The following is a 16,883-nucleotide window of genomic DNA, read 5'->3' as shown; positions in this document are numbered from 1 at the left end:
TACTGAGCTCTAAATTAGTCCTTCTTCCGCCGCCGTAGAAATTTGATAACTTTACTTTATTAAATAATAGATTCAATGAAATAATTCATTATACATTGCAAACGCTCATACAGCCTTCATTATTCGCTCAAATGATATCGCATTGCTAATTGTAATTGAAAAATATCTACTACTAAGCGAATTTATTGTGCAAAACTGAATCACACCAAAAAATACATTGTTATTATAAATATATATTGCACGATAATTAAGAAATAACTAATGATCAAAATTATTCTATTAATTACCTAATCTAGATTAAATTGCTAATCATAATAAAGTTATTATAATATATTTCTATTAGCCGACTAATTTAAATTATTAATAGAAAAACACTATAGTAAAAAGTAATATATTAGTCATCAAATGTATATTTATAAATAAACGTACAATAAAGTTTATACAACAGTTATAAACAGTAATTGATAATTTTGTTCAATTTAGTATTATTAACCATATCTGTAATCTTCGAAAAAAGTAACAGAGCGTAACGCACAAAGATTTGTCGTTTATACACAAGAACATGGAAAACGTTTATACGATTCGCAAGGCTTGCCATCGCGAATTTATGATGTAACGTATTCTGTAGGTTCGCAGCGATTTTGGTGGGCTCGAGTATCATATCCCGGAAGAACTGACTCCGTGTAAACGCTATCGTAAAGGCCCCGAGAAATTTTATAAGGCCATTTTGCTTACACTACTGTGACTTGTTCCAAGCGATTTCTAGATCGCTTCGCGATAGCCAGGACGCTGTACGATTTCGTTCGCGATAAACACGTGCGGGCATAAAACTCCCTCGAGAGACGAGGCCTTAACTGCCACAAAACGTCCGATAGAATTAGATAACGAAACGCGATACAATCAAATTGCGTTTTTCGGTTATAAATATCATGTTTTTCGTTCGATAAAAACTCTCATGTCTTTTCTTATCTTGTTTCATTAATGTATACAAATGTTGTCAATACGATATATTGTAATTTATTCTTTAATTTATAAATTTTAGATCGCGTTTTCGAGTGACGCTATTTCTATTTCACATGTATATGTATTGTGTTTTCATAGAAATATGTAACAGTGTAGAAGAATAAATCAGATTTATATTACTGTTTATAGAGAGAATATTGTAATTGGTTACCTGGACGAATTAATAACTTGCATAATAAATCATATACGTGTATAGATTTAATTATCTCATTAATATACAATTATTAAAAGAATATTTCTAATCTCTTTTTTAAAATAGTATCTAAAAAAATATTTTAAAGACACTTTTTATTGTTTTAGACTTATCCCGTATCTTATGTAAGGATGTAACATGTAATTTGATAATTCTGATAATAAAAAAATAAAATTTATTATTTTTGTTTCTCATTAACTATATTTAAAGTATAAAAAGTACATGTTAAAAGAAACTGTATGACAAAAACAGTAATGATTGAAAAGTAATTTTAAAAGTATTTTTAATTTGTGAAAAGTAATTGTTCTTGCATATCGTGACATTTTTTATATCACCATTCAATCGCATCAATTTTGCAGATCTTTCTAGATGAGATAAAAAGAGGGAGAGAGAGAAGGAAAGAATCTCTTTTTGGATATGATACGGTGATACGCTCGCAGGATCCAAGTATTCTGTCTACATTGCACGCACATATGCGGTACTATGTTGTTCGGAATATCGCGACCGACGTAGCAGTATTCGATCTTCTTTTGTTTCACACTGTCCTTCTCACTCTCCTTTCTACGAAGGAAAGAAAGGTGAGGGTCGTACGGCCCAAAGGCTCGGACTGAAAGAGGAAGAAAGAGGATAGGAAGGACGAGCGAGAGTGATATGCCGCTAGATGGAAGATGAGAGAGAGAGAGAGAGAGAGAGAGAAAGGGGGGGGGGGAGAGAAATCGACTACTTCCTTACGCAAGACGACTGCGTTCAACGGTGCGTGCACACGAAAGATGCTATCGGCCACCAAGACGGCACTCCGGACTTCTCTGGACCACCCACCGACAAAATAATAAACACGGAATGCGACATACGCGTCCGTCCGTTCGTCTGTCAGTCCATCGTTCAGACACGTTCACCGGCTCGTCCGCTCGCTTTCTATTCGCAGATATCATTCGAATTGAAACCTACTTGGAGCTCGATCCGTCCCAAGTCTATCTTTCAATTATTACGATTCTATTAGGGAAATTTTTCCTCGAGATCAGCCGCGAACTGATCAACGTCCGCAAGTTGACACGTCCGAAAGACACTATTGCACTTTATTGTGCTATTACCATTTAGAAAATTTCTTAGAACAAACGAAAATCGTACATATTCAAGAATACATATTCGCTTACTTTTACCAATAAAAATAATTGTTACATTGGTTTTGATATATTATTTCTAAACATAAATTTTTCTCAATAAGTTTTCAAAAAATCTCAATTTTATTTACAATAAAATTTAATAAAGAAAAACGATGAAATTTTTTCGCTTTGATCATGATCAAAATATCAATCATAAAATTAATATAATTATATTTAAATGTATAGATGCAACATTTTTAATTAAAATACGATATTTTGAATAACAACTTATTCTTTGATTCACGCTTTTCAAAACAATAATCGAATATCTTTTAGGTATCTGTAGAATCTTATTGTTTATTAATTTATAACATATACATGTAATTCCATATATTCTATATATATAAAATTATAAAGTACAATTGAATGATTAAATTACAATTAGCTTTTATCCTTAAAATTTTTCTCAGGTATCAGTACGGCGCTACGCTGATATATCACGTAATTACAGAACTTTTGCATTTGAACACGTGATTTTACAGTGTCATGGTAAATCGGTGCGCAAACGAGTTAGCAGTGACGTGCGGACAGCGAGAATTTACGCGGGATGATATAAAGTCAATGATACAATACACGCGACGATCATCGTTTGCGACATAAATGCGTAAGATTATTTACGCGATTCATAAAACGCGTGAATCGTTCTTGGAACAGCCAAGCAAAATGCGCCTGGTATTTATGCCTTTCTGTAATCATCACGTATCGCAGTTAACATTCTCAACTTTTCGTTTACATAGCAGAAATTTGGCAACGTGGTTAAGTTTGATAAAATTTAATAAAATATAATTTACGCTTTGATTAAATGGAGTGAGAGAGAGAGAAAGAGAGAGAGAGAGAAAGAGAGAGAATTGTCTTTAAAAAATATACATATGTGTATATATAGAAAAAGAAAATTAAGAAAAAAAAGTAATTTAAATGCAGAATGACCGGCGTTATCTCCTATTCTGGTCTGTCATAAATGACAAACGCTGTTTCCATTAATATTCGCAAGGTCTAAAAGGATAGATCGATGAATCGGCGGGATCGGTTATTCTGACAAGATCGATCACCAGATGCCCTGAAATCTGCTGAGTCAACGAAGATAATGGCGATTACCGTAGAGGATAGGGAATGTACTGACGGTTCAGCACCGGAAGTCACGACCTATCGCTCTTTCGAACACTGATAAACGTTCGTAGATAATCGGTCGAGAGTTCCGGTAGCCAATGTAGAGATGCAGATAGCATAACATGGCTTTTAATCCGGTAGCGAATAAAATAATTTAATCGGATAAATTTGAATTAATTCAAAATATCCAGATAATTACTTAAATTTTTGACAAAATTTCTGGATCTTCGTTTCGCCATTACTTGCATTACATTTGAACGTTCACACATATTTTTGTAATCTAATCTTTATTCAAAATATACAACATTTAAAGTCTTGTCTGTAATTTTCACAAATAAGTAATCGATTAAACAGCTTATATGACAATTAAGAGACCAAACGCCGTAAACTCGCGTTTCTGTTCCAGCTGTCGCGCGAGACCGGTCGCCCTGCGCTCGGTCGCAAGATTTGCCTAATTCGGTCGTTTCTACGCGGTTCTCTCGCGCCCACATGATCGGCAGAAATCGTAAAAAATCGCAAAGTCGCCCAATTCCGGCCGATACCTCGCTCGAGCGACGATCGTCGCGATAAACGTGAGTGATAAATTCCCCTTTTAAATATTCAGCGTTGGTGTTTTAATAGCGTTATTTTTCTAAGCTTCGACATTCCGATAGTGCGACAGAGACCTTTATCTTCGCGCGCCTAACGATGATTAGTCACTGAATAATTTCTAATTTATAAATATTACTTTCAAGTGGTGGTAAATCTTATTTTCTGAAATATTTCTATTTTTGTAGAAATCATTAAGCGTTACTATAATAAATAATAAATTATTATAAATTATTATAATAAGTAATTTAAATAATGTGTTTATAATATAATAAAAACTCATTTGTTATTCACATTCAATTATGAATTAATTTTTTTATTTAAAATAAATTTTGAAAAAATATATTTTTGAAAGTAGACATTGTGCTTCTTAAAAAATAAAAGTTAGGAAAAATTAACAATTTCCGTTAATAAAATTATTCTCACGTAATCTATGTGACAATTTTTATCACAAATAAAGACAAGAGGGTTGATTGTGTATCACATGAATAAAATATGCATCAATTGAATGAAAATTACACAAGTAAGCAAATTCACTAGATTTTGACCAATCAAATAATAAATATTCTAGTAAAATTTAGTTTTGTAATTTTCACCAAGTTGTACAATTCACAATTTTTCCATATTTTTATTGATCTGTGGGAAGAAGCGATTTCCAGAAATATAATAAAATTATCCAGTCTTGTCTGTTCGGCGCTTCACTTACGCTGCTATCGTTGTAATTGCATTGTACGCACAGAGAAGCAAAGGAATTGACAATCGGACTCGTTTTCCAGACGGATTGTACCGTCCGTGGGCGTGTCGGCACACACAGTCCGTCGAAACGTTCCAATTATTAATTTACCTCGCTCACAATGTTCAGCGCGTATGCAACGAACGAGTGCAACATGTTATTTCGCGTATAATGACGCTGCTGTGCGCGCAAACGCGCGTAACCACCCCGGGGACGACATTAAGGCGCGGGCCCGCCGCGCTGCGCCGCGCCGCGCCGCGCCGCGCCGCGCCGCGCCGCCACCCCCAGAGGCGATCCGCGCGTCGAGGGGGCTCTTTTACCGTCCCCCGCGGTACCGGACATGATTGTGGAAAAAAAAGAAGAACATGGATCGCTTGCCTATATTTTTTTCCCCGCGAGATCGCAACTGAGAGGAACGCAGCAAAAAATCGGGAAAGCGAGTCTGATTACGTGCCGGGATCGATCATCGTTTCATGGAAAATAACGAGCGTTCCTCTTTAACGCGACGACGACTCTCCAAATGTGAAAATCGTTCTCGTAATTGGACCCGATATTATCGATAAACGTACGTAATAATGGGCGCCGAGGCCGAGCGAAAGGTCGGGAACGGAAGGCTCGTAATCAGGGGCTGAAAAGTGAAGCTAAAAGAACGACATTTTTTAATGACGGTCGTAAAGAACGAAGATCGGCGAATTAAGAGGTAAAAGTTTCCAGTCGGTGTAATCTTTTCGGGAAACGGCGCATTAGGCGCGCTCTACAGGGTGTTTCAGATCTAGCAGACCGTCTAATAATAAAATAAAAAAGAATATGCAATAAAAAAATATAGCTGCAAGCAGTACGAAAGCAACAACAATAATTGCAACAGAACGTATACCCATGATAGCTAAACTATTCGTGGAATCTTAACTTTTGAAAAATTTAATATTGACTGTACTTAATAAGGAAAAAAATTTAGGGGAGAAATTTAAGAATCTGCAGAAAGGGAGAGAAATTCTGTCCAAGGGTTTCGCGGCCTCTATCGCCGTTTATCACGAGACACCCCGTATATCCCGTTGGTGCCGCACGCGCATACGTGCGCGCGCGTGCAAATCGTGCGTGCGTACTTCCGCGGTGGACTAGCTGGGTGGTCCACGATCACGGAATATGAGGCTTAGATAGGGACTCGTCCCGAGGTTGCGTGCGCGCGTACGCACACGCGGAACGATCTTCCGTCCGTCTGTGAGCGTGCTTATTGATTTCTAATGACGCGCGTGTAAATGTTGTTTTGCGCGCGAATCCACCGCTCATCGAATTCACGATATTGTCGAGTCGTTCGACCATATTTTGCAAATCTTCATCTCAATATATCTTGCAAGGATAAAAAACCGCGAGTCTGCGCGGCTTAATCCGCCAGAGAAAAATTTTACAAGCGTGGAAAGTCTCTGAGATTTTTTCTGTTATTCCAGGAAATTAATCGCCAATGCAATGTACATCAAACGTTATTAATTCTCTAATGTTCTATGGGTATACTTGTAAAAAGTGAGATAACGTTGTACATTTTGAACATCTATCGGCTTATCAAAATCATCCTGAGACACATGTTGGTTTTCGTATAATTGTTGTTGAATTAATTGTTTTTCAGTTTCAAATGCTTTTTGCAATTTTTCTATTCTTTCGAAATACTACAATGCTTCGATGAGATATAATTTTATCGTATGAAATGATTCTGTATAAGTATCGAAACCATTTTTAAGCTCTTCTATTTTCCGCCATAGCTGAAACATAAGAAGTAATGCAAAGAAATAATTTTCTAATTTAATATTGACATCTGTACAATGATTAATAAGATATGCACGCTGTTATCGTTTAAAATAATAACCATTATCTATCTTATAAAATTTAATATTTTTACTTAGTGGTTTGATTTTTGTAATATCATGCCACTGTGCAAATTCATATAAAAGCATCGATTCACATTCTTTCGAACTGCGCGGATAATAATTGTCTATTATAGATGGACAAAATATCTTTCGAATCTCCATCAAAAGCTTCAACTTCCTTACAGCTTTTGACTTTTGACTATTTGGTTAACATCTAGCCATTCAATAGTTGTTTTTTGATCAGTTCCAAGAATGTCTAGCAATGTATCAATAGCTTTAAGAGCTCCACATTCGTAAACCAACCTTTTAGAGACACCTCGGCACTTATTTATTTTTCTGATCTTTATTCCGAAGAATATTTTCACGTAATTTCCTGCTTAATTTTTATACTTATTCTTACTAACGTACCAAATAAGCAATGATAATCTTTCACCAACAAATTGTATATCCACATTTCCTTCCCATGTGAAAAAAAATAGAATTATAACTATTTATATTAATTTTAATATTTGTTCGAGGAAGATCATAAAGCCTATTTCTATGCTTTAATTGTTTTCTAGGGAGTGTCCCAGTTGAGCACAGACCCGATTGGACACCACCAATCATAGCGGTCGATGCCTAGAGTATTTCCGTTGGTTGGGTTAGATTAGATTACGTGGTGTCCGATCAGGTCTGTGCGCAACTGGGACTCACCCGTTTTCTATCTGCTATTGAATTTGCGTCTTTGATGACCAACGTTTTCAGAATAGAACGAGGAAAACCAAAATGAACAACTTTACAACTTTTTTTCTTAGAACGAAAATAATCATTGTTTGTGTAATTGACACGTATTAACACGCTTATATAATATTGGAGAAATATTTTTATCCGGCATTTTACAACTTATACGTTGTAAAATAAATTTGGCAATATCTTCAACAAAAGATTCATCAATAATTGGAGTATCTCTTATCCAAATTGACAGATGAACGTGTTGGATACCTTTGCGTTGATACTCTCACAGCCAAGAGTAATGTGTAACTTTTTCGATTAAGTGGGTTTTTGGAATAAATAAAATCAAACATCGCTCGAAATTTATAATCGAGAAATCTCAATATTGATACAGGATCTCTAACAACAAGAATACTAGTACAGGATGAATCTTTATACCATCCATTCGAGTGTATAAAGATTTGTCAAGTAGTTTGTAAGTTATAAAAATTAATACAGTACGAGCAGATTAATAAAATGAATTAATGTGCCGGATTTATCGGTATTTTATTAATTATCTCCTTTCACTGCTAAAAGCGAAGGACGCGACGAATGAAGAAAAGAAAAAAAAAAGAAAATGCGTCCTAGTGTCCTCGAGCAAAATCCGTTAGAAGTCGAGTAGAGCTGGCTGTCCGCTGTGTTAAAAGGTTAAAGGAGAACGGCGGTTGAAGTAAAGTGCGAAGTGGAGACGGGCCCCTTATAATAGCGCGTCTCATTAGGTGGTCCCTCGGTTTCGCCGTGGGTGGCCCGTCACTAACACTGTTTTGATATTAAGCATAGGACCGCGCGTAACCGTAAGTTACGCGTACACTGTCGTGATATACGCACGTACACGAGGAGGCACCGCTTAACCGCCACATATCGCGTTATTTAGCGCCAACGCGCCAACGGTCCGCTTATATATAGAACATTTTTGTAGATTCTATCTGGAAAATATCCAAATATAGATACCTACGCAACGTCAACACGTCGCGTCACTTAACGCAGGGAAAACATTTGCGAGTGGTGTGATACTTGAAAGTTCTTTCTCGCGGTGGAAAATGTTACACGCGTAGGGAAGACGTATATTTTGAGGAGAAATATATTTTGAAAGGAAAATATTTAGCAAGTATCAGGAGATAATAATACGTGATTATAATACGAAGATTGAATAAAAATGTTATTACGGATTGACTTATTATCAAAGAGAGAATATGTTCGTTCTTCATCATTTCTTCTTCAATTAAAAAAACAAATTGAAAAATTCTGTGTGCTTGCGTCATTAGACCAGTAAGTCTGTTCTGTAAATCTTAAGGACAGTGTCGTTATATTGTTGTTGCGCAACTTTTTTATCATATATTACCTCTACGCAATATAACGATAATGATGCTATCGTTAAGAATTACAGAATAGGCCTATAGGAATTTCTCTGTCTCTCTCTCTCTCTTTTCAAATATCTCAAGAGAATAAGGGTCCTTGTTTGCTCTTTGTCATAATGCCTCTCATTCATGATATAATCCAGTCCTCTTGATGATAAATGACACTCGAATCCTTAATTGTGTGTGATATAGCATACCGTCTATATTTAAAAAAAATTATAAAAATATTAATAATTTATTGAGAGATGTAAATTCTCTAGTTAAAACATTAAAATTAAAATTTAAAATTTAATTGTATTAACATAAACATTTAAATTTTAATTGTTATTACATATTTAATTATTGTACAGTGAGAGAAAAAATGATAGCAGCTACTATAATTTAACTGTAATTCATTTACATATAAGTCATTTTGGTGCCAACTATAGTTGTTTTAACTATGCAAATTATAGTTCTTAGTTATTATTATTATATAAATAAGTAAATACTTCAAAAAATAATTGTATTCATTGTAACTGTAATTGTATTTATTAAAAACGTTTATTTTACTTTTACCATCAATATCTTGATATTTTACAATATTAAAACATTTGAAATTATTTTAATGTATAGACAAATTTTCTTTATAGTTGATAAAATTAAAAATATAAAATTATCGTTACTAACATTATAGCAGTAATAACTATAAAAATACAGCATTTAACCATAATTATTTTACTGTGCAATTTTAGTCATAAATACCAAACACTTTTTTCTCAGTGTTTTTTCTTTACATACTTTCTCTTCTTTTGTTTCCCAAGAAATAAAAGAAAAGAAAAAATGTAAGGGAGAAACTAAACTAAGTAAGAAACGACATTTACATTGGATATTTTTGTGCGTTATATTTTGTATTAATAAAAGGAAACAAAGAACTCTTTCGACGTACGAAGAACGTTTCGCATTCCAGTTTTCGCATATCCACGCTTATATTACGTACTACAAAACAGGATCGGACAGAGATATATTGTACGCACGATGGGTGGTATTAAACTGAATAGACAGTCTCGCACGTTTGACACGCTAATTTCCCAAAGCTTTCCTCGTTGTGCGATGGAGATGTCCGTGCATCCATCACCGGACGTTCAAGAATCATCGCGGGGAGTCGCGATCCTCATAGAACACAATAGGATGAAAAATAGCGCACTGGATCAGGTTAAAAGTTTTGTTGCCTCTTGCGTCAGGGACGGACGGATTGTAATACTTACCAGGAAAACCCCCCAACCCCACTCTAAGTGGGGAGTCTAAAAAGATCATTGGACATTGTAACAATTCCAAATGAAGAAATAGTATGTCGGATCCAATCATAAAATATGGATATAAATTATTGAATAACCTTGTGCGTAATGTAAAAGTAAATTTTTATATTATCTGTAGTCTTCTTTTTTAATTTTCCTAAAATATAATTTAAAATTTCATATAAATAATAGCTCACAAAGATTTATGTTGATTTATTGTTTTTAAGAAACTTAAATAATGATTATCATTCATGTATGTAGAATATATACATTTAAATATGGTTAAACATTCAGAGAGAGAGAGAGAGAGAGATGTTCTAAAAATTTGCTTTTTATAAAAAATATCATTTAACTTCGAATACGAATTGGTCGGTAAGAATTTTAAATTAAAAAAAAATATAAAATACAATTTTATATATTTATATATGATAATTTATATACCAAAAAAATTTGTTTAAAATATAGATTTTGGTAATCTATAGTGTTGAACGCAAGTTGGATCACACTAATGATGCACAAACTAATTTATTTCAATGTATCGATACGCGTGATGAAAAAAATTGTCTGACTTATTGTTCGGCGACTTTTCGACTTTCTGACGTCATAATCCGATGCGTAACTCAAAGACGGAATTTCGTGGTCGGTCCGCCCCTGCCTTACGTACGTCGCTTCCGCTCCGCTCCGCTCGGCGAAGCGAACGATTCCGCCAAGTCGGATCCACCAAGCGGACAGAGGCGTCGGCCCGACTTGGGTGGTCCCCGTCCTACGCAAACAGAGCGTACGTAGTGTGCCTGAGAGAGCATCGTACGTCCCGCCTCGCATCCCGGCCACAGGTATAATTCCCGACACGACGCGACGTCTGGGAAATTTACTGACTTTCCGGATTTTAGGAGTGCTCGGCCGCTTACAATGGCTCGCTCATCGACAATCCGTCCCAGTAAATTCGTAGACCACCGTTTAGACCGTTTGCGGCTTACTCCGGGCCTTTACGGCCCGTTTAACAGCCTCCGGAATCGAAATGAACCGTAACTATGCCTATACTACAGGGTGCCCCTGAAGTCTCAATCTATTTCCCGTGGAACGTCTCTATTCGCGCGGGAATCGTCGCTCGTCGCTCGTCGCTCATCGCACGATCGTCCTCGTTCTACGTTCTAATCGATCCACTTTCTAACGTCTTCTTACGCGAAGGCACACCAATGTAACAGTGTAATTTATTGTCGTCTATTGCGTTTCAATATTTCGTCTATTAGATTATTGTAATTTACGTTTTGTTCAAAATAACCTTTCTTAAAGCGAGAAAGTAGGTATAACTTAAGAATGTTTGTGTTATTCAAATATTCAAAAATTTCATATATTATTACGCTTGAATACTGTGTAAAATTTGAGCATAATTCTCTTATTTAAAATTTATTTAACTTTTTGTTTACTTTTTAATCTTATGTAAAATCACGTTTTGTAATATTTATTTACAACGAGTGACATTACAGATTAAATTAAATTTTTTATATATAACTCTAATAACAAAACTTTAATAACAATTCAAGCAAATGTGCAGATACTCTTATTCGTTAAAAAGTTATTTATTTAAAACTGTAACAAAATAAAATCATTTTCGTGGTATATACTGTCATGGGCCATTATAAATTTCTCATCGGTTTGTTCTTTGCAGCTTCAAGGCTAAAAATTGGATATTTACGATTAAAATTTTTGTTATCAATTAGCGAAAAAAAAAATGAACTTTAGAAACTGTAGTTTTTAAATTTTAGTAACTTTTGGCCAATGTTAGATAGCAAAAACGTTTTTAATTTCAAAGTATGTTTAACAGAATCAGTTTATGTAAAAAAAATAAAACAAAATTTCTGTTCCAAAATTGGAATTCGTAAACAAAAACAAACACTGTCCTCTTTCTGCATTGACACAAATTTCTCCAAACACGAAGACAGTCTAGAAAAAATAAAGGTATACATTAATCCCTCTTTTACACTGCGTGCCTCGCTCTAAAAAAAATAATTATTTTCCGAAGGTTTGGCCGTGACGCGCACCATGCTTTAAAGTCGAACGCGGCGCCGCTACAAATCCTTCGGACAGGATTTACGATTTTAATTCGGGATAGTCACCGAGATGAGTCCGAACGGATCCGTACCATGTATCCTGACCATATTGCTTTTCATTATGGCCCGCGGTGTGCCTCCGGACCACCGACGTCGTTGCAATTAGTAAGTCGGATATCTTCCTCTACAACCCTTTCCCTTTCTCTCTCTGTCTTTTTCATTCTGCCTTTCTTTCTCTTTTCTCTCTTTTTTTTCTGATTCTATCCCATATTCTTTCTTTTCTTTTTTCACCAAATAGAGAGGTAGTTTTCGGATAATTCTAAAGATTAAACTGGACAGACTTAATAGAGTCTAAAGTACTTTATATTCTTTTTTTCAGAGATTAGTTTATTAAATTCCTATCACATATCCATGTTAAATAAGAAAAATCAAATAAGGTTTTTATGTTAATATCTTTCTGTAACATATCATTATTAAAATATTTAAATATTACTATAATTAATAAATAATTGTCATAAACTATTATAATAATAAATAATATTTTCATTTTTAATAAAAATCACATTTAATAAAAATTTCTTAAATATTGGAGAGATATGGATGTAACGCATATAATACCAGTAACGTCAAAGTTGAAATCAGATATATTGACCTTGACATTTACTGCAATTAAATTAGAGCGCAAAACATTATAGAGGGATTTGGGTTAATTAGCATTGATAAAACCGATACTTAAACTCTTTCGTTCTTTTTATGTGCACTGGCTGCGCGCTGTATTTATACCATCGTATGATTATATGTTCCAAAAAATGCGTCATCAAACAAAGTTAAAACAATGAAGTAAAATAAAAAAGAAAAAAAACATACATATAAATAATTACATTATCACTTCAGCGTGTTATTGATTTCAAAGGTCGATATCAAGTGTGTTAACGTTCAATACTTGTCGAAATTGTCGAATCGATTCTACCAGAGTCAATCTGAACATCCGCACGTCAATGTCACAGAACAATTGTGTGTGTGTGTCTTCTTTACTCTTTTCTCGACAGACTTTTTCTTTGAACAAGGTTGTTTTGCGATTTTTACGTTTTCACAATAATCACGCTGCGTCACGCCTGAGCTTATGCGACACGACGTGCATCCGCGTATCGACGGCATCACAGAGGCGGTTCCACAGGCGATCAGAAGTGTGAGCGCGCGCGCACGCGCGTCGACTCGACCGCGCTATCTCGCTCACGCACTCATTAAGCCGATACACTGGCCGTCGGCAAGGATCAAAGCTCATCTCCTACGGAGGACCGCTTAATACCGGGTGGCGAGTTAAGAGTGTCATAAAAATTATTAACGGTTCCTCAGCGCGCGCGTTCCCTTATCGCCGATCGACGCGACGGTGCGGCGGCGGCGGCGCGACCGTGACATGGGGTGCATCCGTCAAAAAGGACAATGCGCAAAGATCTCTCCTTCGTTTCTCACTCTTCTATCTTTTCGTTTCCCCCTTCTTGCCGAACATGTGGAGCATTCTTTGCACTCTTTTCTTTTTCTTTTTATTGAGAATCTCGCAATAACCGCGGGTGAATAAAATCTCTCAATACGTGAAGATGCCGATGTTGCACCATAAACGTTACAATTTTAAAAGAATTTCTTTCCATTGAAATAAACCATGTATAATGAAACTTGTGGAAACTGGTGTTTATTTCGCAAAATTATTCATTTTTCTATGCCTATTTAATGTCTTGTTTCTTTACTATTATAAGTTTAAAAATGAAAAATTTTCTAGTAAAAATTGTATACATAATGTTATGTGAACGGAATATGTTGTATAAATAATTTTTCTGAAAGCTCGTAATTTTGTTATAATATTATTCATTATATTTTAAAATTTTATTGTTTATTATAATTTTTATTGTAATTAAAAATTGTGTAATACGTCGATACACCGAGTTTTCCTTTGCCTAACCTGATTTATATGTACAGGCGAGCAGAGGAGAACGATTGCGCGACGCCCGATGAAGTTACATCGTTATGCAGATATTATGATGACAATTTACCCTTTGGAGTCTATTGGTACATATGTATCCTATCCATGTATTACGTGAGTCTAATGGTACAAATCCATTTACATCCACATTTACATAAAACATGGTTTCAGATATAACACAAGTAAACGAAAAATAAATCAGACTTCAAAGGGTTAAGACGTTAATCGCGGCGTTCATGACGCGCGACTTATTGTTAATGAGCGGCGTCGGAAACAGCTGGTCTTTACTTTCACGCACTTGTATATATTGGAGAATATATCGTATACAAATATGTATCTCGATACAACCCTAAAAAGAGATAGCTTATCTCAATTACATCTCTTACAAATAATCTGAAGCTCCGTAATGAAAAAAATGAGAAAGAAGCTCAAAACGTTAATCTGAAATTATGTATGTGTGCGCGTACGCGTGTGTCATAAATTATTAAAAATAAATAAATAATATTTTATTTCTTTTTTCAAGAGTTATATTTATTCTTATGTTGTGATTAATTTATAAAACCACGCACGTGATTCATTAATTTAAATTTTACAGCAAAGTTTGAAATTAAATAAAAAGATAATTTTATTAAATACGAAAGTATTTTCGACTTATTTGCAATTTGCGGATATAAGATGCAACCGAGAAATAAAATAGAAATGTTTCAAACTAATTAAATAATTTACCATTAAGGCAAATATTTTTTTTAATAAAAATTGTCGATTGGTATTTCTAAGGAAGCGAAAGCCAGCGATGTTTATCGCTAAAAACGATCTTTCAACTTGCAGTTCGTCTCACATGAAGATCACGTAGCACATTATTCGAACTAAAAATCGGACGACCCGGGTCAGCGGTAAATGTGGGTTATGAATATTAATTCGAGTTCTCAATGGCGCCGCGGCATTGGCTTCTCGATGTTTCTCTTTCCCCAAATGAGCATGCACGTAAACAAACAAATGCACGGCACGCGCATAAACGGAGCAAGGAACGAGGAACGTGGTCCGCAGGTCGTCGTGGGGAGACGGAGGAAGAAAGACCAGTACCAGTGGTGCCCGAAAAGGAATTTTGCGGATCGAACATTCTGATTGTGTTATATAAAATTTTAATTTGAGTAACGTATATTCACAAAAAAAAAAAAAAAATTTATTGGTCCTTTTCTCCTAAATTTCTCAGTAGGAGATTATTACTTTGTGACAGGTAAGGATACTTTCTTGGAAGGACTTAAGATGCGTATTAAGTAGGCAATGTTGGAGACATCGGAAAAAATAAAAGACCAATTGTTATGTTTTTTATTCTTTTAAGCTCGTATCAGACTACACATTGAGGGGACTACAAACTGAAAATTTAAAAATCAATTATAGAAACTCAATTATTGATATTATATAATTGATCGAATTTTAATCTTCAATTTGCAATCTTCAATCTCCAATGGAAAATCTGCAGCTTTAGACCAAAAGTGAAGAAATAAAATAAATTTTCGTTCGTTTTCTCTAAATTTTGTATTTTTTATCATATGTAAACCACATGGCGCGAAAAAATGTTGCGAAGAAAAGACATCTCGTCTACTAATCACTCTCGAGTATTTCTAGTTAAAATCGCTTAAAAATCTTCCGCTCTTCTCATATATACATCATTATAACCGCAGATAAATCAGGCCAAACGTCAAACTGTCAAAAATGTTATTTTAACTATCTGCAAAGACGTTTTTCGCTCTTACTCATCTGGATAAATAAAATGCTCTGACATCTCATCGCGTTAAAATTAGAGCTTGCGTAGAATGAAAAATATTTAACGGTTTTCTAATTCAATCTAGAAATTTTAATTATTTAGTATATCATTTATCGTTTCTCACGCGTTCTATACAAAATTTGGCATGTTGCGATATTGAAAAAAATATTGTAAAGAACATTTTTTTAAAGAATATCGATTGCCGTAATTTCGTACAAGATTTTCTAATAAAAAAGAATACGCCACGCAATTGAGAATCGCTTCGAGGAGGCTTCTCCTTCGGTCGACAAATTAAAATTACGCGTGAGCGTGTTTAGATACTTTCTAGATAAAATTTAAGAAAAAATTAAGGGTTTCATCTGCCTAGGCACCACTGTGCACCGCAACGCGCGGCAGAGCACGGCGCAGCTGTGTGCAGCATCGTGTGTGTCGCGCGTCTCGGTGTGGGTAATGTTTTTGCTCCAGGGAAAATGGAACGCGTGTGTGGTCTTAGAGTCGGCTCCCCTCGCTAGTCCCCGAGTATCCCCTCGCTAGTCCCCGAGTATCCTAGCAACGCGAAACGCCAAGGCGCCTCCGCCAATCGTCTCCAAGTCCCCGACGCTTCGGTTCTCCTCGGCTCCGTTCGGCTTTGACGTCACTTTTGCGCGCAGTAGCGCATCGATCAATGGTAGATCTGTGCGATCCCCGATCGACCGAATCGAATATAACAGTAATATATGAACAGGATGTGATAATGCAGTTTTCAATTTATTGATTTTAGATCGAGTATTGGCCGATAGATATGAAAGTCGTATATAACTTATCACATTTTTAGCCCATAATTTTTACTGTTGCACATTTTGCAATAAAGTATACTATTTTTATTTTTATACAACTTTTGCTTTGTCTTATTTATTTATCTCAGCTTAATTTTTTCTTTCTTTTCATAATAGACGTACTTGATCTCAAATTTCGTGTAATATAATATTGGATGTATCAAAATAAATACAGATAGTAAATTCAATTGATTCTAAATGTTTGCAAGTGTTCAATAATTTC

The sequence above is a fragment of the Solenopsis invicta genome, chromosome 1, assembly GCF_016802725.1.
Source record: "Solenopsis invicta isolate M01_SB chromosome 1, UNIL_Sinv_3.0, whole genome shotgun sequence".
Lineage (NCBI taxonomy): Eukaryota > Metazoa > Arthropoda > Insecta > Hymenoptera > Formicidae > Solenopsis > Solenopsis invicta.
Note: the sequence above shows the minus strand (reverse complement) of the source record.